General features: G+C 41.5%; 2 long non-coding RNA genes across 2 annotated transcripts in view; one reads left to right on the top strand and one right to left on the bottom strand.

The window, feature by feature from the left end:
- LOC310836013 overlaps window positions 1–23,422 on the top strand; it is a 795,471-nt gene that overhangs the window by 575,846 nt on the left and 196,203 nt on the right. The window lies entirely within an intron of this gene.
- LOC310836002 lies at window positions 1,997–23,150 on the bottom strand. Its single transcript, XR_014559821.1, has 4 exons — window positions 22,681–23,150; window positions 15,259–16,346; window positions 10,152–10,471; window positions 1,997–3,936 (listed from the first exon to the last, which is right to left on the bottom strand). It is a non-coding gene; the product is annotated as an uncharacterized lncRNA (long non-coding RNA).

The raw sequence follows: 23,422 nt of genomic DNA on the forward strand, positions 1-23,422 counted from the left end.
TAACATTCTCATTCTGTATTTCCGGTACAGATCTCAGCCTCAGGTTGAGTTCCCTCTGTTTCAGTTCATTCATAGCAATTGCATCTTTAATTTCCTCCTGTGATTTATTTATTTCTATCATCTCCACCTTCATCCTTTCTTCCTCTTGTTTCACTTCCCTCATCTCCAATTTTGTCTTTTTCAACCCCTCTTCTAATAATTGTGTTCTTTTGGAAACCTCTTTTATTTGTCCTTTCAGTTCATTAACTGTCTCATCATTTTTTTTATCCATTTTCCCAATTTTATTATCAACTTGTTCCATTTTATTATCTACTTGTTCTAATTTTGTTTCCAAATTCTTTTCACTTTCTTTAATTTCTGCAAACATTTTCAATATTTCTGCTCTAAAGTCAGATTCTTGCTTAGACGGTCTCCTATCAGTTGGTGTCCCCCCTTCCATCCCTTTCTTTGGTAGATGTGACATTTCACCCAAAATGAACCTTTATCAAGCCCCCACCTGTTCAAATCACAGCAAATATGACCAATTTACAGATTTTAAATTGAAAAAGAAAGTGGTTGAGGTGGGTACCCAATGTCTTTTTTGCAAATAAAAATATCTTATAATTTCAAAAGAAAAAGGAATTAGTTAAAGATTAATTGATCCCCCAATAATAATATGGAGAAAGTTTAGAGAACTAATCCCAATCCTGTCCAAAGATGAAGACAATCTTCTTGCCCCCACTTGGGCTAATCCTTAATTGATTTCTTCCTTCTGTGTTTGTACTTGCCTCAATTATAATCCAAATAAAATTATAATCCAAATAGAGTTTAAATCCGAAAGGTCAAAATTTATTTAAAAGATGAAATACTTGACTCCAAGTTCAAATTATTCCATCCCACTTGAAATGAGATGGTCCTTCAATTGTAATCCAAATAAAATTATAATCCAAATAGAGTTTAGGTCCGAGAGATCAAAATTTATTAATAAAAAATGAGGAACTTGACTCCAGGTTCAAATTGTTATATTCCACTTAGGATGAGATGGTCCTTTTGCATTGTCAATAAGGGGAACCGATTTAGCCTTAAATTTAATATCTAAGTCTGTTTAATATTAAAAAAAAAATAGTATAAATTGTCTGCAGAAAATGACCACAAATATCCGAAGAGGGGAGCTCCTCTAAGAGAGGAAAAACAGCACAAGGAAGGAGTGGGCCCAAGGTCACTTCATAAAAAAGATATTTATTAAAGTTTTACAAAGAAAAAAAAGTTACAAAATAAAAACGAAGAAAAAAAAGAATGCAAATAATACAAAAATACATAGAAAAGAAATGCAAAATACAGAAAAAATAAATAGAAAACAGTTAAAAACAAATCAATCTTTTCATATCTTAAGTTTCATTTACTTATTTCCCTGACCTCCTCACACCTCCCTTTTTTGTATTCCAGTTCACATGGTTAATTCAGCAAATCCTTGCCCTCTTTGTTTTTATCTTAATTTCTATCTCTTAACGTATTATAACTTTATATTTTCATCCATTATCAATCCATTTTTACATATTCTTTTTAACCTTGTTGCTAATCCGCTTCATTTCAATCCAACATCATTTTAACATTCATTAATTTTACAATATTTCTGCAAATAGTCTTTGAATTTCTTCCAGTCTTCTTCCACTGACTCTTCTCCCTGGTCTCGGATTCTGCCAGTCATTTCCGCCAGTTCCATATAGTCTATCACTTTCATCTGCCATTCTTCCAGGGTGGGTAGATCTTGTGTCTTCCAATACTTTGCGATGAGTATTCTTGCTGCTGTTGTGGCGTACATAAAGAAAGTTCTATCCTTCTTTGGCACTATTCGGTGTAGATTTATTGCTTTATTGTATGGCGCCCAGCCACACTCCCCTGCGAGTCTCTGCTGCTTCTGTTTACACAGTGTGGCTTTGGAGCGGTCGTAAAGCAATTAGCAGAATTACACAGCGTCTGTGTGTGAAAGGGCAGTAAAATAGTCCCACACGTTTCCTCTGTCCTAATATCACTTTATTTGCTCAAAAGTAGCATATTTACAAAGAAGAACTTCCATCTGATTTAAGCTGCATCTTCTCCCTCTGTTTGCAGCTGCGTAACAAAACTGCTTTCACTTTTCACTCAGCTCACAGAATTCCAAGCTTCTTGCGTCACGTCCTGGCTTACTTCCCTTGTAAGCGCCTCCTCTCAGGCTCGAGGCACAGAAGGTTAACCCTTCACTACACCCAACACCCCCTCTTGTCTCGCGCCTGAGGGGAGAATCGACCCTTGGTCGTCCCAAACCCAGACCTTTGCAAAACTCCTCATGTCTTTGGAAGGTGAGTGGCTTTGTGAACCCATCAGCTAGGTTCTTGGCAGAGGGACAATACTTCAGCGCAACTAATCCCTCCTGAACACTCTGGCACACATTCCGAAAGCAAATGTCTAAGTGTTTAGTTCTCGCCTTGAACTGACCTGACTCTGCCAAACGCAGGCATGGTTGATTGTCCTCGAAAACACGTATCGGTTGGCAATTCACTCCGCAGAGTTCCTGCACCAAGCAAGCATAGAACTCTACTTCTCTGCACACCTCTGAAAGAGCACTAAACTCAGCCTCAGTGGATGAGAGCGCTATAAGACTTTGCTTCTTGGACCTCCATCCAACTACTGAGTTCCCAAACTTCACCACTAGGCCAGACACAGACTTGCGATCCTCAAGATTAGCCCAATCTGAGTCCACAAAGCAAGTCAGTTTGACTTCTCCTTGTGCTGGCAACCTAAGACAAAAGTCTTTGGTTTCCTGCAAATTCCTCAGAACTCTCTTGATGCCATTCCAGGCTTGCACACTAGGGTTTGAAGCTTCCCTGCTGAGCAGATTGACAGCAAAAGCTATATCAGGTCTGCTCCACTGGGACAAGTACAACAAACTCCCTAGGGCTGACTGAAACACTTCAGTATTTTCGAATGCAGCGCGTTCTACTTGCTGGCTGTCCTTCACAAAACTAGTCTCCATAGGACTTCTCACTCCTGCACAATCACTCATCCTCATTTTCTGAAGCAATTGCTCGGTTTTGCCTTTCTGGCTGAGCAAGAAACTTCCATCCTGTGCACGCTTGACACTGACACCTAGATAGGTTTTGACAGCACCAAGCTGCTTACGCTTGAACCGTTTACCTAGCTCTTTGGCAAACTTTTCTGCCTGTTCATCCGTCTCTGAAAAGAACAGCACGTCATCAACCCAAATCAGCAAAAACTCTTGTGTTGCCTCTGAACCTCTCAAATAAAAGCAACTATCCGCAACACTTCTCCTGAAACCTAGCTCTTCTAAGACTTCATTCAGGCACATGTTCCAGTTTCTGGCAGATTGACGTAATCCATAGATGGATTTGTGCAATCTCCACACAACTTCCTGCCTCAAGTTCTCAAACCCTGGAGAAGGAATCATGTACAGCTCCTCCTGGAGATCTGAGTTAAGGTAGGCAACATCCACATCAAAGTGGTTTACCTCCAGCCTCTCTGTGCTGCACAAGCTAAAATCGTTCTCAGAGTCTCCGCTCGTGACGTTGGCGAATACACCTCCGTGAAGTGTATTCCCTTTCTCTGAGTGAATCCTCGAGCAACTAACCTGGCTTTATACTGTGGCTCTCCAGCGTCAGTGGGTTTCAAGCGGTAAACCCACCTGCAAGTAACAGCCTGCTTTCCTGGTGGCAACTCTGTGAGTGAGAACACACCTAGGTCTTCCATGGACTTCATCTCTTTGTCCATTGCCCTGTGCCACTTATCTGCTTCTTCCTCAGGTAAACTCTGAATATCCTCGAAGGATTCAGGTTCACATCTGGCTGAACCTACCCAGACGCTTGAAGCGTCGTACCGATCAGGAGGCCGCCTTGTCCTCGCTGATCTCCTCAGTGTGAATGCCGGTGACCCTGTTGCTTCACTGGGTCCAGCTAAATCATCCTCAACTTCAGTGTCTTTTTTTATATATATAAATATTTATTAAAGATTTTCTTAGAACAATAGAAAGAACAAACAAAATAACATATAATTTTTCCAATATCCACATTTTCATCACTTCTTTGGACTTCCTCGCATCTCTCGTTCCTGCGTTCCAAATTTTCGAACTTTACCCAGCAATTTATCACCTTGTTTCAATTCTTATATTATAATTTTCTGATATTGTATCCCTAATTTTAGATAATTTAACCCAAACCTTAAAAGCTTAATTTTAACATAATATTTATCCAAAATTTATCTTTTCTTATATTTTCATTTATCTTCATATTCCTTTTAACTAACTTATTGGTGCCATATTGTTGATAATCTTACATCTTTCTTAACATTCATACAATTTACAATATTTTTGTAAATAGTCCTTGAATTTCTTCCAGTCCTCCTCCACAACTTCTTCTCCCAGGTCTTGGATTCTGCCAGTCATCTCTGCAAGCTCCATATAGTCTATCAGTTGCATCTGCCATTCTTCCAGTGTGGGCAAATCTTGGGTTTTCCAGTATTTAGCGACAAGTATCCTTGCTGCTGTTGTTGCATACATAAAAAATGTTCGGTCCTTCTTTAACACCCTCTGGCCGACGATGCCCAAAAGAAAGGCCTCTGGTTTCTTAGGGAAGGTATACTTAAATACCTTTTTCAACTCATTATATATCATTTCCCAGAAAGCCTTAACTCTAGGGCAGGTCCACCAGAGGTGAAAGAACGTTCCTTCAGTTTCTTTACATTTCCAACATTTATTATCAGACAAATGGTATATTTTTGCAAGCTTGACTGGGGTCATGTACCACCTATATATCATTTTCATAATATTTTCTTTCAAGGCATTACATGCCGTGAATTTCAAACCGGTGGTCCATAACCTTTCCCAGTCAGCAAACATGATATTATACCCTATGTCCTGTGCCCATTTTATCATAGCCGATTTGACCGTTTCATCTTGTGTATTCCATTTTAGCAGCAAATTATACATTCTTGAAAGTACCTTACTCTTAGGTTCTAACAATTCCGTTTCTAACTTTGATTTTTCCACCTGGAATCCTATCTTTTTATCCAGCTTAAAAACTTCTTTGATCTGAGCATAATGTAACCAATCTCGCACTTTATCTTTTAATTTCTCCAAACTCTGCAACCTCCAATTATCTCCATCTTTTTCTATTATTTCCCAATATTTCAGCCATTTGACCTCCATATTGAGTCTTTTCCGGGCCTTAGCTTCCATTGGTGATAACCACCTTGGGGTCTTATTTTCCAATAAGTCTTTATATTTTATCCAGACATTGAACACTGCTTTCCTGACAATATGGTTCTTGAAAGCCTTATGTATTTTAACCTTGTCATACCACAAATATGCATGCCATCCAAAAACATTGTTGAATCCTTCCAAATCTAAAACATCAGTGTTTTCAAGAAGCAGCCAATCTTTCAACCAGCAGAAAGCTGCTGATTCATAGTACAGCTTTAAGTCTGGCAGGGCAAAGCCCCCTCTTTCTTTAGCATCAGTTAGTATCTTAAACTTAATTCTGGGCTTTTTGCCCTGCCAGACAAATTTGGAGATATCTCTTTGCCACCTCCCAAAACACTCCATTTTATCCACAATCTGTAAAGTCTGAAATAAAAACAACATCTTTGGCAATACATTCATCTTTATAGCAGCAATTCGTCCTGACAAGGAAAGTTTCAATCTTGACCAAACTTCCAAATCCCTTTTAATTTCAGACCAACACTTTTCATAGTTATCCTTAAATAGACTCATATTCTTCGCTGTTATGTTTACCCCTAGGTATCCTACTTTTTTAACCACATTTAACTCTGTCTCTTTCTGAAACCTTTCTGATTCTAAAGGTGTCAATTTTTCCCCCAAAACCTTGGTTTTCTGCTGCTTGTTAAGTTTAAATCCCGCCACCCGACCAAACTCCTGAATCAATTGTAATACCCTTTTCGTACTAGACTCTGGCTCCTGTAGGGTCAAAACTAGGTCATCTGCAAATGCTTTAAGTTTATACTGTTTCGCTCCGACCTGAATTCCTTCCACCAACCGGTCTCCTCTAATCATGTTCAAGAGCACCTCCAGGACCGAAATAAATAGCAAAGGGGAGATAGGGCAACCTTGTCGTGTTCCTTTTTCAATTTTGAACTCTTCCGTCACCACATTGTTCACTATCAATTTAGCCTTTTGTTCCGAATAAATTGCCTCTATCCCATTCTCAAACCCCCGTCCCACTCCCATCCCTTCCAAATTTTTCTTCATAAACTTCCATGAGATGTTATCAAAGGCCTTCTCCGCATCTATAAATATTAACACTGCTTTTGTATTAATATTTGTTTGCAAAAGCTCCAAAATGTCAATAATATTCCTTGTATTAGCAAACAAATGCCTACCTGGGAGAAAGCCTGCCTGGTCCTTATGAATTACTTCATTTAAAACTTTTTTAAATCTACTTGCTAAAATGTCTGCAAATATTTTGTAATCCACATTTAGGAGGGAGATGGGGCGGTAATTCTTAAGTTGTGTCTTTTCAGTTTCTAGTTTGGGTATCAATGTGATGAAAGCTTCTTTCCACGACTCCGGTGCCTTCTTCCCCTCCATGATTTCATTGCAAACCTCCATTAATGGATGTATCAAATAGTCTTTCAATGTCTTATAGTATTTGGAGGTAAGCCCATCTGGCCCTGGAGATTTGCCCAGCTGCATGTTCTGAATGGCTTCTTCAATCTCTTGTTGTGTTATTTTATAGTTCAGGATTGTTCTATTTTCCTGAGACAACCTTGGTAGACCATTCTTTATCAAAAATTGTTCTATCTCCACCTCGTTTTGCGGCCCTTGTGTATATAATTGTTTAAAGTATCTCTGGAAACACTTTCTGATCTCCACTGGGTTCTGAATATTTCTTCCTTCAATCTCTAAATTTGTGACCGTATTCAATTTTTGTCTCTTTTTCAGCTGCCATGCTAACAGCTTTCCACATTTATTTGCCGATTCAAAAGATCTTTGTTTCATTAACTTAACTTTCCATTCCACTTCCTGATTTATCAATTTAGAATATTGTGCTTGGTGGAGTTTAATTTCTCTTAAAATCTCCTTTGACTTCAGTCTCGATCTTAACTTCTTCTCACATTCTTTAATTTTCTCCAGGATCTTATCTTTTTTCTCGTTCTGTGCTCTTTTCTTTATGGTGTTCTGTTGTATCAGAAACCCTCTCATAACCGCTTTACTTGCGTCCCAGACGGTTCTTTTTTCCACCATAGTGTTCAAATTTATCTCAAAGTAGTCCTTCAAAGCTTTTTGGGCCTTTTTGGTAATCTCCTGATCTCTGAACAAATTGTCATTCATCTTCCATCTGAAGGAGCCGGTTGGAGTTAGTCTCATATCCATCTTTACAGCATTATGGTCGGAGCAGGTCTTTGGGCAGATTTCCACTTTTTTTGTCTTAGATGCCAGACCTCTAGTTATCCATATTTGGTCGATTCTTGTCCATGTCAGTTGGGCTTCAGAAAAAAATGTTCCTTCTCTTCCCAGGGGGTTCTTTGTTCTCCAAATGTCAATCAAGTCCATGTTGTCAGTCAGTTCAAAAAATGTTTTAGGTAGTCTGCCATCTTTTGTCACATTTTGGCTATGTGACTTATCCATGTTGGTTGATGCCACCCCATTCATGTCTCCCATCATAATGATGTTGTCATAATTCAAATAGTCCAGCATTATCTCATGCAGCTTCTTGTAAAATTCTGATTTCCCCTCATTTGGCGCATAAATTCCTAATATCAAAAACTTTTCTCCTTGGTTTTGAATCTCAATTGCTAAAATCCTTCCTTGTTCATCTTTAAATAAAAATTTTGGTGACAGGCTCTCCTTTGCATATATCACCACTCCTCTTTTCTTGACTCGGTCTGAAGAAATAAATTCTTGGCCTAATCTTTTGTTTATTAACACTTTTCTGTGGAGCCTAGTCACATGTGTTTCTTGCAAGCAAATAATGTCCAATTGTTCTTTTTTCAATATATGAAATATTCTTCTCCTTTTTTCCGGAGAATTAGCGCCATTAATGTTCCAACTCAGAAGTTGCAGAGACATCCTGGATAAATCTGTTATTCCTCTTGTGGTGGTATCTTTTTCTCCTGGTCTTCGGACCCCAAAGGTGTAGGTGTAGGTACAGGCGAGGGTCCAGACCCTGAAGGTCTTTCAATCCCTTTCTGAAGCTCCTCTCCGTAGGTACTCAGAAATTTTACTTTATCATCGGCTGTTTTGATTTTCACTTTCTTCCCTCTAAATGTGAAAGATAATCCTTGGGGAAATTCCCACCTATAAATGATTGAGTTGCTCCTCAACAGTTTTGCTAATTCAGTATAGGTGGATCTAAGGTCCAAAAGTTGTTTTGGGATGTCTTTATAAATCTCTGCTCTTCTATCCGAAATTTCAAGTGACTTATCGTAATGTAGACCTAATATTTTATCCCTTTCCTCCTTAGTTCTCAAAGTAATCAAGCAGTCTCTGGGCCTGTCTTTCCTTGTTAGTTTTCCAAGTCTGAAAGCAGTCACAATTTTAAAGTACTTTTCTTCCTCCAAAGGCCAAAACTTGGAAAATTCCTTTGTCAGAAACTCAATTAAGTTCCCTTGTTCAAGTTCTGGTATAGACCTCAATCTCAAATTATTTTCCCGAGCCCGTAGTTCAATCATAGACAGATAGGCCTGTTGTTCTCCAACCTGCTTGTGCAATGGTTTTACCTCCTGCCTCAGTTCTTCAGTTTTTTGATTAGCTTCCTCTGCCAATTTCCGATTTTCTGCGGTGGCTTCAAATAATTTGCCGATTGATTGTGCATTCAAAGTGACTTGTTCAGTTAATTTATTAACACTGGCTGTATTTTGATCAATCTTTGCCGTTTGCTCATCCGCTTTTTTGTCTAAAGCTTCCAGTTTTTCAAATATTTTGTCTAATACTGAAGCAGATCCTCCTGCTGCCATATCCTCTAACAAAGGTTGCTCAGTTCCTTCTTCCACTTCCAAAACAGCAGGGACAGATGATCTACGCGGCTGTGAAGTTAAAGTCAGAGTTGTTTGTTTTGCTTTCACTTTAGCCGCTCTTGTTGATCTCCCAGTGCCACTCATTCCAGTTCTGTCTACTGGTCAAGGTCAGACTGAGTATGTTCCCATGGGAAACCACCAGCCCAGAGGGTAAACAGCCAAATAGAAGGAAAGGAAAAGAAAGCAAAGTCACATGCAATTGTAAATCCAAAATCCTCTAGAGGGAGCCCAATTATGTTTTGAGGGAGGGAATCAAATTGTTAAAGTCAATGGTTTTAAAACTCCAAACTTTTCCAAATTCCAATGTTTCTAAAACAATGTCCATACAGCCTTTAGTTTCCGAAGAACCTTCAGTTTCCCTGTAGTTAGCAGAGTTGGTCTTAAAAGCATAACAATGTCTCAGCAAGTGCCAGAGAAAATGATTCAATATAACAGTTCCAATAGCACTCAGCTTGTAACAGCACAAAGCAACAAAGTGTCAAAATTTGCAATCTGACAGTTCTGTTAAATAGGCAGTCCGACTGCCTGGGTTTCTCTGTAGATTTGTAATTCCAGCAGAAAAGGTAAAGCACAGTTCATATTAAGAAGTGAATCACTCAAAGAGTTAAGTCCTAAGTCTCCTTAAACACAGCTCCAATAGATGTATAGATTGATTGCCTTTTAACGCCTCTTCAAAGGCTCCAAACATCAAAGTCCTTTGCTTTGAGTCTTAAGCAGAGACGAGAGACGGACTTCCTGGTTGCGTCTCCCGCTTTTAGCCGAATTAGCAGTAATTTAGCCTCCAAATCTTTCTTTCTTTTCTTACTCACGGGTTGTTGTTTTCAAATCGGATGTTCCCAGGAAAAAAGGTCAGCGCTCACCGACAGCAGCTACGCAGCTTCACTCCACAGAAAGAGCGATCGACTCACAGCACCGCGCCAACCCTTCCACGTTCCGAGACCCCTTACGGGGTCTCTTCTGCATTTCGGGGGGCGCTTCTGGTGCCCGCCGAGTCCCACGGCCACAGGCTTTCGCTGCCTGTGGTTTTCCGACGTGGGTCTCCGCTTCGCCGTAGCGGACGACCCGTTTCTGCGGAGCTCCCCCTTCACAATTAGAAGAAGGCAGCCATTGTCGTTTGCGCCGCCTCCGGAAGTCCCCCCATCCTCAACTTCGGTGTCTTCCCCCTCTGACCTGCTGCGCCTCTTGGGCCTTACAGCTGGTCCAGCAGGTGAAGAAGGCTCACTCTTTGGCTCAAACTTGACACTTGCCTGAGGAGGTGTTCTAGGTTCCCCCCTCTGAGGGATCCTGAGCTGTCCCTGCCTTGGACTCTGTTGCTCTGGACCATGGTCCCCAGCAACAAGTTCCTCTTCCTCCTCAACGTCTGAGTCATAGAACGACTGTGGAATCACATCTGGATTAGCGTGCAGACGCTTCCAACCAGCTTGCTCACAGAACTCAGCACTATTGCTGATAACCAACCTTGACTGGTCTCCACTGTTGATATTGCAGTGTCCCGTGCACAGCGGAATGATGAGGAGTACGTGCACATACTCTATATTGCTTTATTTACACTTCAAAGCTGGTAGGTTACAGAAAAACATCTTGCCTCTGCCGGAGCAGAGAAAGCATCCTCTCTCCTCTAAAGCACGGAGAGAAGACACTGAACTGCAAAGAACAGTGAAAAACAGGAAACCAGTGTACGTCACATCCAGTCTCCTTTCCCGTGAGAAACTCCAACAGCAATTGACTATGTAATGTAAACACCTGTCTCGTGACAAGCACTTCCGCTGCACAGTGAAAGAGAGCAGAAACCAACATCCTCCCCCTTTCTGTGAACATCACTGGGCAGCGTGTTCGTACAATATCAGTACAAACCCAACTTCTGCACATAGGTACAGTGTTGTTCCCTTGATACAATTTTGGACAGTACATCAGCAGGAATTTCATTACCTGGCATATAGGACACCGTTACGAGTCCCTTCTGAATACGTTCCCTAGCATGTTGCAACTTTAATTGTAAGTGCTTCGTGCTTTGCTTACAACCTTCAGAATTCAGCAAAGCCAAACATGCTTTGCTGTCCTGGTAAACCTGGATTGGACATTTGACAGGAATTTTCATGTCTTTGCACAATTGTAACAACCATTCACAATCCTTAAGTGAATAAGACAGTGCATTCAGTTCAGCTTCACAAGTACTTAAGCTAACTGTTGTTTGCTTCTTGCATGACCAATCAAATAGACTCTGATTGTACATATAGCAAACTCCAGACATACTTTTCCTGTCTGTAGTGTCACTTCCAAAACTTGCATCTGCAAATATCTCAAGACCACCAGACTTCTGATTGTTAAATCTCAGTCTGTAATGCATAGTGCCTTTCAAATACCGCGCTATGCGTTTCAGAGCTTTCCAATCCTTAACAGTAGGATTGTTGACTTGTCTGCTTAGCAAATTACAGCTAACAGCAATGTCTGGTCTTGAACATCTGGCAATGAAGTTTAGCTTGCCTAGCACACTTCTGTACAGTGTAGTGTCAGAAAATGCTTCTTCAGTGTCATCTACCTGATAACCTGTTGTCATCGGTGTGTCTACAGGGTTGGCATCCATCAGGTTTAGTTTGCTTAACACATCAGCAATTTTCCGTGATTGGTGTACTAGAATGTTACCATTTTGATCTCTCTCTATTTCCAGAGATAGGTAGTTGTTTACCTCACCAAGATCTTTCATGTCAAAGTGCTCTTTCAGTTGAGCTAGGGCATTATTGTACATTGTGACATCCTTCCAAAAGAATAAAAGATCATCAACATAAAACAAACAATACAGTTTCTTTTGCCCCTCCTCTTTGACAAATACACATGGATCAGCTTTCCCTTGCTTAAAACCTAGAGAAAACAATACTTCAGTGAGTTTTGTGTGCCAACACCGTGCACTTTGTTTGAGACCATAAAGGGACTTCTTCAGAGCACAAACAAATCCCTGTTTTACCTGTACGCCATCAGGTGGAAGCATAAAAAGTGATTCATCTAGAGATCCGTACAGAAAAGCTGTATTCACATCATGATGACTAATGTGTAGATTCTCCTCTGCAGCTAGCTTGAGCATAAGCCTAATGCTCTCATACCTCACTTTGGGTGAGTAGGCCTCGTGATAGTCTTCACCTGGTACCTGTGCAAAACCTCTGGCTACCAATCTGGCTTTGTGTCTGACTATCTTGCCATTTTGATCTGTCTTCGCTTTGAAGACCCATTTGCTTCCAAGCAGTTTCATTCCTGGAACTACTGGAACCAGGTCCCATGTTTTGTTCCTTTCCAAGGAATCAAGCTCAGCCTTCATGGCATTTAACCATGGCTCAGCCTCCTTTGAATCCAAATCCTGGATTTCTTGGAAACTTGAAGGTTCAAATACCTTCTTGGAGCTTTTAACAGCTGTTACTGCTATCTTAGCAAACTCATCAGCAAATCTCTTTGGAGGTCTGCCTTTTGTGGCTCTCTGTGACCTACGAATTAGCCTTAAGTCCTCAACACTTTCCTCTTCCTTCTTAGGAGAAAAGTGGCCTATTGTGAACAATGGTTCTTCCAATTCCTGATCAGAGCTTTCAGAGGGTCGCATAGAGGCTTTCGTACTCTTGAAATCCTCTGAATCATCCGATTCAGTTTCAGACTCAGAATCAGAACCTTCATCAGTGGGTGTGGGTTGTTGCGGCTGCTTTTGCTGTTGACTATCCTCAGTCTCATCACTGTCATCAGGATAACATTGGAAAATTCCCACATTCTCCCCCCACTTGGCATTGTACTCAACACTTCTTGTGAGCTTAATTGTCTTAGAGTCAGTCATCATTATTCTGTAAGACCTTTCTGATAACCTAGAAAGATACCATGCAAACCACGCTTGTCTAACTTGGAGCTTTGTGGTGAGTGAACCCACATGTCAGAACCAAAAATTTTCATGTGTTTGATGTATGGTTTCTTGCCAAACATCTTCTCATAGGGGGTACAACCAATCGCTGAAGATAACCTGCGATTGTAACTGTAAACAAAACACGAGAGAGATTCGGCCCAATAACTCTCTGGAAGATTTGCATCATGCAGCAAGGTTTTTAACCCTTGAAGCAATGTTTGATTTGCCCTCTCGCAAAGTCCATTCTGCCATGGCGAGCGAGGACTAGACAAATCGTGTTGAATTCCTTTCTCAGTCAGAAAAGCTTCAAACTGCTGAGAAGTGAATTCCCCCCCACGATCAGTGAAAAGAATTTTTATCTTCTTACCATGCACATTTTCCAACCAAGCACAGAATTCCTTGAACCTTGGAAAAGCCTCTGATTTCTGCTTGAGATTATACACATAAATATACCTGGAAAATGCATCAATGAGAACCATGAAGTACCTGTTTCCACCCAAAGAGGGCGCTAGTGGTCCAACCAAATCAGCATGAACAACCTGGTGTGGTTCTGTAGCTTGCCTACTAGACACCTTACCTTTCGCAGCCATTTTCACCTTGTTTGCTGCGCATGCCTTGCACTTCATGTGGTACCTGCAGGGTTTAATAGTCATACCTTCAACCAAGGCAGGCATTTTAGATACTGCCTCAAAATGCAAATGACCAAATTTCCGGTGAAAATCATGAATACATTCTGCATGCAAATTTTTGTTAGTACCTGCAATGCAACACGTTTCATCCTGCACAACATCATCAAAATACAAAACATACAAACGATCAACATATTCAGCATGCAATACATAATCATTTTTCTTTGTGATGATGCACCTTTTGTTCTTAAAGGAAACGCCAATTTTCCGCTCATTCAGCTGTCCATCGCTCAGCAGATTATGCTTGGCATCTGGCACATAAAGCACATCCTGTATCGATAAGTCCAAACTGTGAAGAACAACAGTTCCGTAGCCTTTACTGGGGATTGTGTGGTCATCCGCCTGGTGAATCGCACCTTCCTGCGGTGTAAAAGACACGAACAGTCGCTTATCATTGCACATGTGATGCATTGCAGCCGAATCAACAACGAAGAAAGATCTAGACGTCTTCTGGACCTCTGCAACCTTTGGAGTGAAGCGTGAGACCATTGCCTTGTGCTGCGTTGTCCTGGACACCGGACCTTTGCCTTTGCCTCGGCCTTTTCCACACGATGAGCTTTCGCTGCGCTGCTCTGTCTTGGCCCTGGGATATCTGCATTCCCTCTTGATATGGCCTAGACTTCCACACGAGTAGCATTTTACTGCCTTCAAAGCTTTGGCGCCATCTGGTGGTTCCACTGCACTATGGGATGACGTCTGTGAAGTCTCCCCCTTGCCCATGCAGCTAGCACCCTGGCGGTCTGCTTCATTCTGAATCACGGCAGTATCACAGGCTACTGTGAGTTGAGCATTTGGCTGATCAGTGGTATCAAATTCCCCACTTGCCTCAGCCAGCCTTCTGCAGCTAGCCATCATGACTCTGGCATTAGCCTTCTGCGTCATCTCTGCTGCCTTAAATCAAGCTGCTTTATACAAGCTGCATCTGTGTACAGCTGCTTCATTCCAAAAGCAAGTTCAAAACAGCCTCTGCCTGTGAGCCTGTGCCACTCTGCTTAACTGCAGCTGCTTCAAACCTCATTCCAAAGGCAAGTTCAAAAGTGCTTTCTCTCTGCTGCTTTAAATCAAGCTGCATCACTGCTGCAGCTGCTTTATTCCAAAAGCACTTTTAAAAGTTACTTTCGATTTCCCAGCATAGGAGCTTGTTCCTTTGAGCCTTTGCCTGTGCCCGGCAAAACGGCCTTAAAAGTTCAAAGTCCAGCCATAAAGCCATTAAATAGAAGCTGGCAGGCTGCCCGGAGCAGTAGCACATACCTCATCAATCATTTTGACGCGCAGAGCAGATACCGTCCGATCCGTCCCTCTGCATTCCGATCCTTTTGCCGGCACTCCGATTCGACTTCTGGGCGTTTTTCTGGGCCCATAACCATTTATGTTGATATTGCAGTGTCCCGTGCACAGCGGAATGATGAGGAGTACGTGCACATACTCTATATTGCTTTATTTACACTTCAAAGCTGGTAGGTTACAGAAAAACATCTTGCCTCTGCCGGAGCAGAGAAAGCATCCTCTCTCCTCTAAAGCACGGAGAGAACAACACAGAACTGCGAAGAACAGTGAAAAACAGGAAACCAGTGTACGTCACATCCAGTCTTCCTTTCCCGTGGGAAAACCCAACAGCAACTGACTGTGGAATGTAAACACCTGTCTCGTGACAAGCACTTCGCTGCACAGTGAAAGAGAGCAGAAACCAACATCCACTTGGGTACGCAAACCGCCAGGCCTTTGAGCCAGGCTCATACCCTACAAAGATCATTCTTTTAGATCTTGGCTCACCTTTCTTGCGTAGAGCCTTTGGAATAAGCACCCAAGCCTCACAACCAAACACACGAAGGTAGTGTACCCTGGGTTTCTTTCCATGCAGTAAGAAATACGGGGTATTTCCTACACTGGAGTTGTACACTCTATTCTGGGTATGGACCACAAATCTTGTCGCTTCAGACCAATATTTCTGGGGTAGTCCTGCGTCCCACAGGATCACAGACACAGCTTCCTGCACCGTCCTGTTCTTTCTCTCTGCGACCCCATTCTGTTGCAGAGAGTAAGGAGCGGTCAGTCTGTGGCTAATCCCCTTCTCCTTAAAGAAATCCTGCAAAGCAGAACCAGTGAATTCAGAACCTCTGTCAATTTGAAAACCACGAACTTTGGTGGAAAAGGTTACCTCAACTGCGGTGATCCAATCCCTGATCATTTTAGCCGCCTCCCCTTTCGTTTTCAGGGCAAAGGTCCAAGCAGACCTCGAAAAATCATCAATCAAAAGCAGAGAATACTTCGAACCTCCCAGTGACTCAACAGACATGGGTCCACACAAATCTGAATAAATTAATTCAAAGGGTTGTGTGGTCTGCCTCTCTGACTTTGGATATGAGCATGTCACAACTTTCGCCTGCTTACATGCATTGCAATCTAAAAATTTGTCACAAACATTAAATTTGCACCCTTGTGTCAGCTCTGGTGCTTTCTGAAGATATCTCCAATTCAAATGGGCGCAGCGTCGGTGCCAAATATGTGAACAACCATGGTGAGGCGCTACATTCACACATTGGCCCTTCGTATCTTCGGTGTCATCCTCTCCTGTGGAAAAAGGCACATTTACAGCAAACAAATTATTTTTAGACTGTACTGTGTACACGTGTTTCCCATCCTTGGAAAACTCACACTTGTCACCTGCAAAAGAAACATGAAAACCATCGACAAGTAAATCATGCACACTTAGCAAACAGTTAGTTAAACCGGGAACTGCATAAGCTTTGACTTCATGCTTAAGAAAAGGACAGAAGGGACTTCCGGTTGGATCGCGATCGGTGAAGAAGCGCAGAAAGTCCTTGCAAGGACTTTCTGATCAACGCGGAGGCTTGGGGGAGCTGCAAGGGCACTGCGCCCCCAAAAAATCCCAGGGGGGAGACCCTGGGGGATAGGTTTCCCGGCTGCGTGGGAGCGGTCTGTAGTCTTTCGGGTCTGTTCCTTCTTTTGGTGGAAGAGACTCGGGACGGGGCTGCGAGCGCAAGAAAGGGAAAACACCGACTCCATGTTGAGATGCCTCTAGCTTCAGCCGAGGAAGAGCGACGAACCTCCACTGGGCAAGAACGGATTCTCCTTCGTGTTGGGTGCTAAATCGCTAAAAAAATTTGGATCTTAAGCGGGGAGAGCCGTGGATGTTTAAAGATTTTGGTGAGGAATTCAGCCGGCTGAGAGCAGAAAATGGCGCGGGTTGCTGAATCTCAGGCGCACAAAGGAGGAAGCAGTGGCTTCCGTCTCCCCGGCCATTGCCTGACTGAGTGAGTACAGATCGCTAAGGCCCTTTTTTTGCCTGAGCAAGCTAACGACTAACCACTAAATACAAAGTAATGAAGTAATGAAGATGTTGCCTGTTTGAATTACTATCTTACCTCATTGCTGCGTACACTGTTTCTTTGGTGGTGAGATACAGTTACAAACTTTATTTGGAACTTTGCAACTGGGGAGTGCATTGAATGGCGGCGGCAAACGGGGAAAGCCTGAGGAAAGTTTGAGAAGAGCGGCGCAGACAGAGCAAAAGATAAAGAGAAGGGGGCAGACGGAGGCAGACCCTCAATTACGGATGTTCTGAGAATTAAAATATAAGGGTTTAGAAAACTTAAGGGACTAGAAAGTGGCGAGGGCTGCAAGACATTGCAAGTCCCTTTCCCCTCTTTTTTTTTCCCTTACTCCCCCTCATAGGTTTTACCTCCCCCTTCCCCTCTACCATCTTAACAAGCTATTTGACTTCAGTCCCCTATTAATAACTGTACTGGCAACTTTGAAAGCTGCAATTTCTTTGATCTCCCTGATGAGGGGAAAGAGACTGAAGCAAACCTGAACGCCAGACTTTTCTCTAGGATATGTGCCTCTAACAACTAAGAACTAAGGAGGGGAAAGAAGGGAAAGAAGGAAGAAAGATTGTGAGCCCTTTAAGGGAGAGTTTTTTGGTATAAAATATAGAACGTGAAAATTGGGATATAATGTGGGGAAAAGATGGGGAAAAGGCTGGGGGAACCCCAATTGAAAGGAAGCTATCCCGACAGGAAGAAATTAAAGACCTAGATATCCTTTGGCTAAAAATCAAGGAGGAGTTTAAACAAAACGAATCCCACATAGAAAACAAACTAGGAGAAATGCAAGAGCTGATAGATAGAAAGATAGAAGGAGCAGTAGGTGAACTCTCCACCAAAATTCAAGAACTGTCTGCTAAGTCAAAAATATATGAGGAAACTAATAAAAAAATTCAAAAAGAGATGAGAGAGCAGAGAAAGGAGACAGAAAGGATAAAGGAAGAAGTGAGAGAGGTGAATAGGATGCAGGAGCAAATATGGGATAATTTAGCGATGACAGAAATGCGACAGAAACATCTCCACTTAAAATTCAGAGGAATAGGAGAGGAAAATAAAGGGAACATAAAAGAGAAAATGATTGAGGAGTTGGCTAAGTGGTTGGAATTGAAAAAGGAAGAGGTGGCGTGTACGGTGGAGAATATCTATAGAATAAGAATGAGGCCCCAACAAAATAGGTCAAAGAAACCCCTGGAGGACTGTCAAGTAATCTTAAACTCAATTGAGATGAGGAACTTAATACTAAAAACCAGCTATCATAAAAAATTAATAATTGATGATAAACCAATTATTATCTTTAAAGTGATCCCAGTTAGGCTTTTGCGTAAAAGGGAAAGATATGGACAGATAGCGGGTGTTCTGAGGAGAAATGGTATACAATATAGATGGGAGTTCCCTGAGGGGATCGCCTTCTTTTTCAAAGACAAAAGATTTAAACTGACAGATATCCAAGAGGTGGAAAAATTTTTGAGAAGGTATGAGAAAGAGCTTGGAAAGGGGGAAGAGAGGATAAGAGACAGAGAGGGATCTAGAAACGAGAGGAAAAGAAAGAAAGATAAGAAAGGGAGACAGGAGGAAGGAGAAATTGGAGAAGAAGAAACTGAAGAGGAAGAGGGGGCGGTGGGAGGGGAGGAAGCAGAAGAGGAGGAATATACTGGGAATGGAAGCCCCAAAATATAAATCTGAAAAGTTTGACTGAACAAGGAGATTAAACCGTAAGGAATGTCTTTGAACTTTTTGACCTGGAATGTAAATGGTTTGAATGAAAAATCAAAAAGGAATAAATTAGAAAAAATTGTGAGGAATAAAAATTATGATGTGATCTGCTGGCAAGAAACACACGTAGCCAAAAAACATAAACATATATTGATGAATAGAAGGCTGGGAGTAGAGTTTATTAATTCGGATGTAGGAAAAAAAAGAGGGCTGGTAATTTACGTTAAAGAGAAATGGGAACCAGTATTGATCTGTAAAGATGCTGAAGGTAGAATTTTGGGAGTACAAATTAACCACCAAGGGGAAAAATTTAATGTGGTAACTGTTTATGCACCCAATACAAAGAAAGCAGAGTTCTTTAAAAAACTGGAGCAAATGTTACTAGAACTAGAAAACCACAAATTAATTCTGCTTGGAGACCTGAATGGAGTACCATCGCCAGAACTAGACAGAAATGGGAAAAAGAAGAAATCGAACCAAGGGAAACTTCCTAAATCATTTAATAATCTCCAAGAAAATCTGAACTTAATTGACATCTGGAGGCATAAAAATCCAGCAACGAAACAATTCACGTACTTCTCAGAACCACATCAGAGTTGGGGTAGAATTGATCAGATATGGGTCTCGAGTGAGTTATCAACAAGAACAATGAAATGTGAAATACAACCTAGAACCCTTTCTGACCACAACCCAGTAGTGTTGGAAATAAAATGCAAATCATCAGGCCCATATAGATGGAGATTGAATGAATACTTATTTGAAAATGAGGAGATAACTGAAAAGGCTAAGACTACTCTTAAAGAGTATTTTGATATGAACCTGAATAAAGAAACAAAAATTAACGTTGTGTGGGACGCCAGTAAGGCGGTCCTAAGAGGATTTTTTATTCAGCAAAATACATATAGAAAGAAATTAAGAGAATCAAAGAAGGAAGAAATAGTTAAACAATTGGGGGAATGTGAGAAAAAACTAATAGTGAACCCTAGAGATGAAAGGACCAAACAAATTTCTAAAACGCTGCAGACGCAATATTCGATATTAATAAGTCAAGAGGTAGAATGGAGAATTAGATCAATGAAGCAAAAGTATTTTGAATCTGCGAACAAGACGGGACGGCTACTGGCGTGGCAACTTAGAAAAAGGAAAAAACAGAACGTGATTAATAAAATTAAATTAGAAGAACAAATACTTGAGGACCCCGGTAAAATAGAGGAAAGGTTCCTTCAATTTTATGAAAATTTGTATAAAAAGGAAAAGGAAGACATGGAAGAAATAGATAAGTACCTGGAAAGGAATAGAAGAGAACAGCTGACGGATGAGGAGAAAATTTACTTAAACAAACTTATAACGGTTGACGAGATCAAGGAAATAATTAAGAGGATGAAACCAGGGAAAGCACCAGGTCCTGATGGATTATCTCAAAAGTATTATAAAGTGTTAGAAGAACATCTGGCCCCGATCCTTTGTAAAGTAATGAATAATATTTTGCAAGGAGGTCCGGTGCCTGACTCTTGGAAAGAGGCGTACATCACGTTAATCCCCAAATCAGAACTTGACAAGCTGGACATAAGAAATTATAGGCCGATATCACTACTCAATAATGATTATAAAATATTCGCAGGAATAATGGCAAATAGGCTTAAGAAATATCTATCGAAATCTATCCACAAAGACCAAGCAGGATTTCTTCCTAACAGGTATTTAAAGGACAACGTAAGACACATAATAAATATTATTGAGTACCTGGATCTTAAGATCGATATCCCAGCAGCTCTAATTTTCATTGATGCTGAAAAGGCATTTGACAACGTGTCATGGAGGTTTCTACTAAAAGGCTTGGAGAGGGTTGGTATAGAGGGGCCCTTTTTGGAAGGTATAAAGGCGATATATGCAGAACAAAGGGCCAAATTGATCATTAATAATAACTTAACTAGCTCATTTGAGATCTCGAAAGGCACAAGACAGGGGTGCCCTCTATCCCCCCTCCTATTCATTACGGTACTGGAAGTGATTACAAACAAGATCAGGGAAACCTCCGAAATAAAGGGAATCAGACTAGGGGACAAAGAATATAAACTAAAAGCCTATGCCGATGATTTGGTGATATCGCTAGGAAATCCAGTAGTTAGTATCGGCAAAGTTATAGAGTTGCTCGAGGAGTTTGGAAATCTGTCCGGCTTTAGACTAAACAAAGTTAAAACCAAAATGCTGACAAAGAACTTAACTGAAGAGCAAAGAAATCTGTTAGAGTCGAAAACGGGAATTAAGGTGGTGAAAAAGGTGAAATATTTGGGCATTTGGATCTCCACAAAAAATATAAACTTAGTAGAAGATAATTATACAAGGACCTGGAAAGAGATCAAAAAAGACATGGACACCTGGGGGAGGCTAAGACTGTCTTGGTCGGGCAGAATGGCCGCAGTTAAAATGAGTATTCTCCCAAGGTTGCTGTTCCTATTTCAGAACATTCCGGTGATAAGCGGTATGACATCGTTCAAAGACTGGCAGAGAACCCTGTCCAGATTTATTTGGCAGGGTAAGAGAGCAAGAATTAAATTTAAATTACTTACAGATCGCAGCGACAGGGGAGGGTTTGCCGTTCCTAATCTGAAATTATATTATGAAGCCGCGTGTCTGTGTTGGATCAAGGACTGGATTGTTTTGAAAAATGTAGATTTACTGGACTTGGAGGGGTTTGACGTCAGATTCGGCTGGCACGCGTACTTATGGCAAGATAAGGAGAGGACCCATAAAGGATTCTCCAATCATATAATCAGAGGTGCGCTACTTGAGGTATGGAACAGAAATAAGAAACTTCTAGAAAAAGACACCCCATGGTGGTTATCACCAGTTGACATTTTGGCAACCAAAAAACCTAATATGGAAGGGCAAAGATGGACCTATGAGGATCTATTAGTAAAATCAGATAAAGGGTGGAAGCTCAGACCCTATGAAGAACTGAAGGATAAATTAACAACTTGGTTGCAATTCTACCAAATCAACTCCCTATGGAATGAGCATAAAAAAACAGGGATGAGCGAGAAAAAGTCCAGATTTCAGGTGGAAATAATAGAAGGAAACTCCAAACTCCTATCTAAAATGTATAATCAATTATTGGATTGGGACACGAAGGATGAGGAGGTAAAGGAGGTAATGACCAAATGGGCCATAGATCTTGGATATAATCTGGATTTTGATAGGTGGGAGAAACTCTGGAATAAGGACATGAAATTTACAGCATGTGTCGACCTCTGAGAAAACTTACAAAAAATGATGTACAGGTGGTACCTTACCCCTGTGAAACTAGGAAAGATGTACAAGACGGGGGACAAAACCTGCTGGAAATGCAAGGTAAAGGAAGAAGATTTCCACCATATGTGGTGGACCTGTGAAAAAGTAAAAGGGTTTTGGGGACTTATTTATGACGAACTAAAAAAAAAATTGAGATACACCTTCCCAAAAAAACCCGAAGCCTTCCTTTTAGGGATGGTTGGGAAGGAGATTAGCCAGGAGGATCAAACTATGTTCCAATACGCAACGGTAGCGGCCAGGATACTGCTAGCGCAGAACTGGAAAACCCCTAATATTCCAACTATTAGAGACTGGCAATCCAAGTTATTTGAGTATATAGAGATAGCAAGGATGACACAGAGGATCAGGCAGCAGAAAAACGCAAAATTTATTAATGACTGGAGTAAATTTTTCACATATATGGAAACAAATTTAGGAAACATTAAAATCACAGTAGGCGACATATAAAGTTTGAGAGGTATGAACAAAGGAGATAAGATACACCCCGCAGGAAGATAACGCGGGATCACAACTCAGGTCGTTCTGAAGGGAAGTCAATCACTGTTGGTGTTGGGTGGGTGCGCTTTTCGTTTCTTTTGTTCTTTTTCTGTTGTTGTGTTTGTTGCTGGGTTTGTAATTTTGTTTAATGTTATTCTTTATTTTGTCACTTTCTGTTTTTTCTTGTGACTCCTTTTTTTTCTTATGAGAAAGAACTCAATAAAAATAATTTTTTTTAAAAAAAGAAAAGGACAGAAGAAGAAACCAGTTTCCGTCAGCCTTTTTCTGCTTCCATCAGCAATCGTCACATATTTCTCAGTTTTTACTGTCTTGCAATTTCTCAAAAGACCAGGAGATGGCACCAGCGAGTTTGTGGCACCTGAGTCGATTATTACACTGAGAAAGTCTTGTTGTTTACATTCCTGGGTCGCCATGGCAACAATTGTCTCACTACCCCCCTCCTTGGGGCTTCTGCAGGTGTCCTCTCTGGTTGTCACAGCAACAGACTCCCCCGGCAGGAAGACTTGCCCACGACCTTCACAGCTTCCGTAGATGCAACTCTCTCAGTTGCCTTGGAGACCGGACTTGTCTCAGCGTTCCCACACAACTCCACAGCTCTTATCTCTACTTGCTGCAGGTGGCCGGCCTTGAAGCCTCCAGCACGGCTAGGCTTCAGCTCTTGGCATAAACAACTCTTAGCAGCTTTTGGAGAAAGAGACGTCTCTGAGCTTTCACTGCTCACTGCCCCCCCCCCCCCCACTAGGAAAAGCTCTGCTTGAAAGCTCCACTGCAGCCAATTTTGGCTAGTCAGTTTCTGACATGGCAGCTTAAGCTCAAAGCCGTGTTCTCGGAGCTGAGCCATTTGCCTCCCTTCTGTTGGCCTTTGCAAAAGTACTCAATCAGCAGCCAAACTGGGCACTCCAGACGACGTGGCTCTCAGCTCCCACTCTGTCAGCCTCCTCCGATCTGCCCTCTGCTCTCTTTGAAACCTTGGCAGTCGCTCAAGC

The sequence above is a fragment of the Podarcis gaigeae genome (assembly GCF_964106915.1).
Source record: "Podarcis gaigeae genome assembly, chromosome: W".
In the NCBI taxonomy this organism is placed as follows: Eukaryota; Metazoa; Chordata; class Lepidosauria; order Squamata; family Lacertidae; genus Podarcis; species Podarcis gaigeae.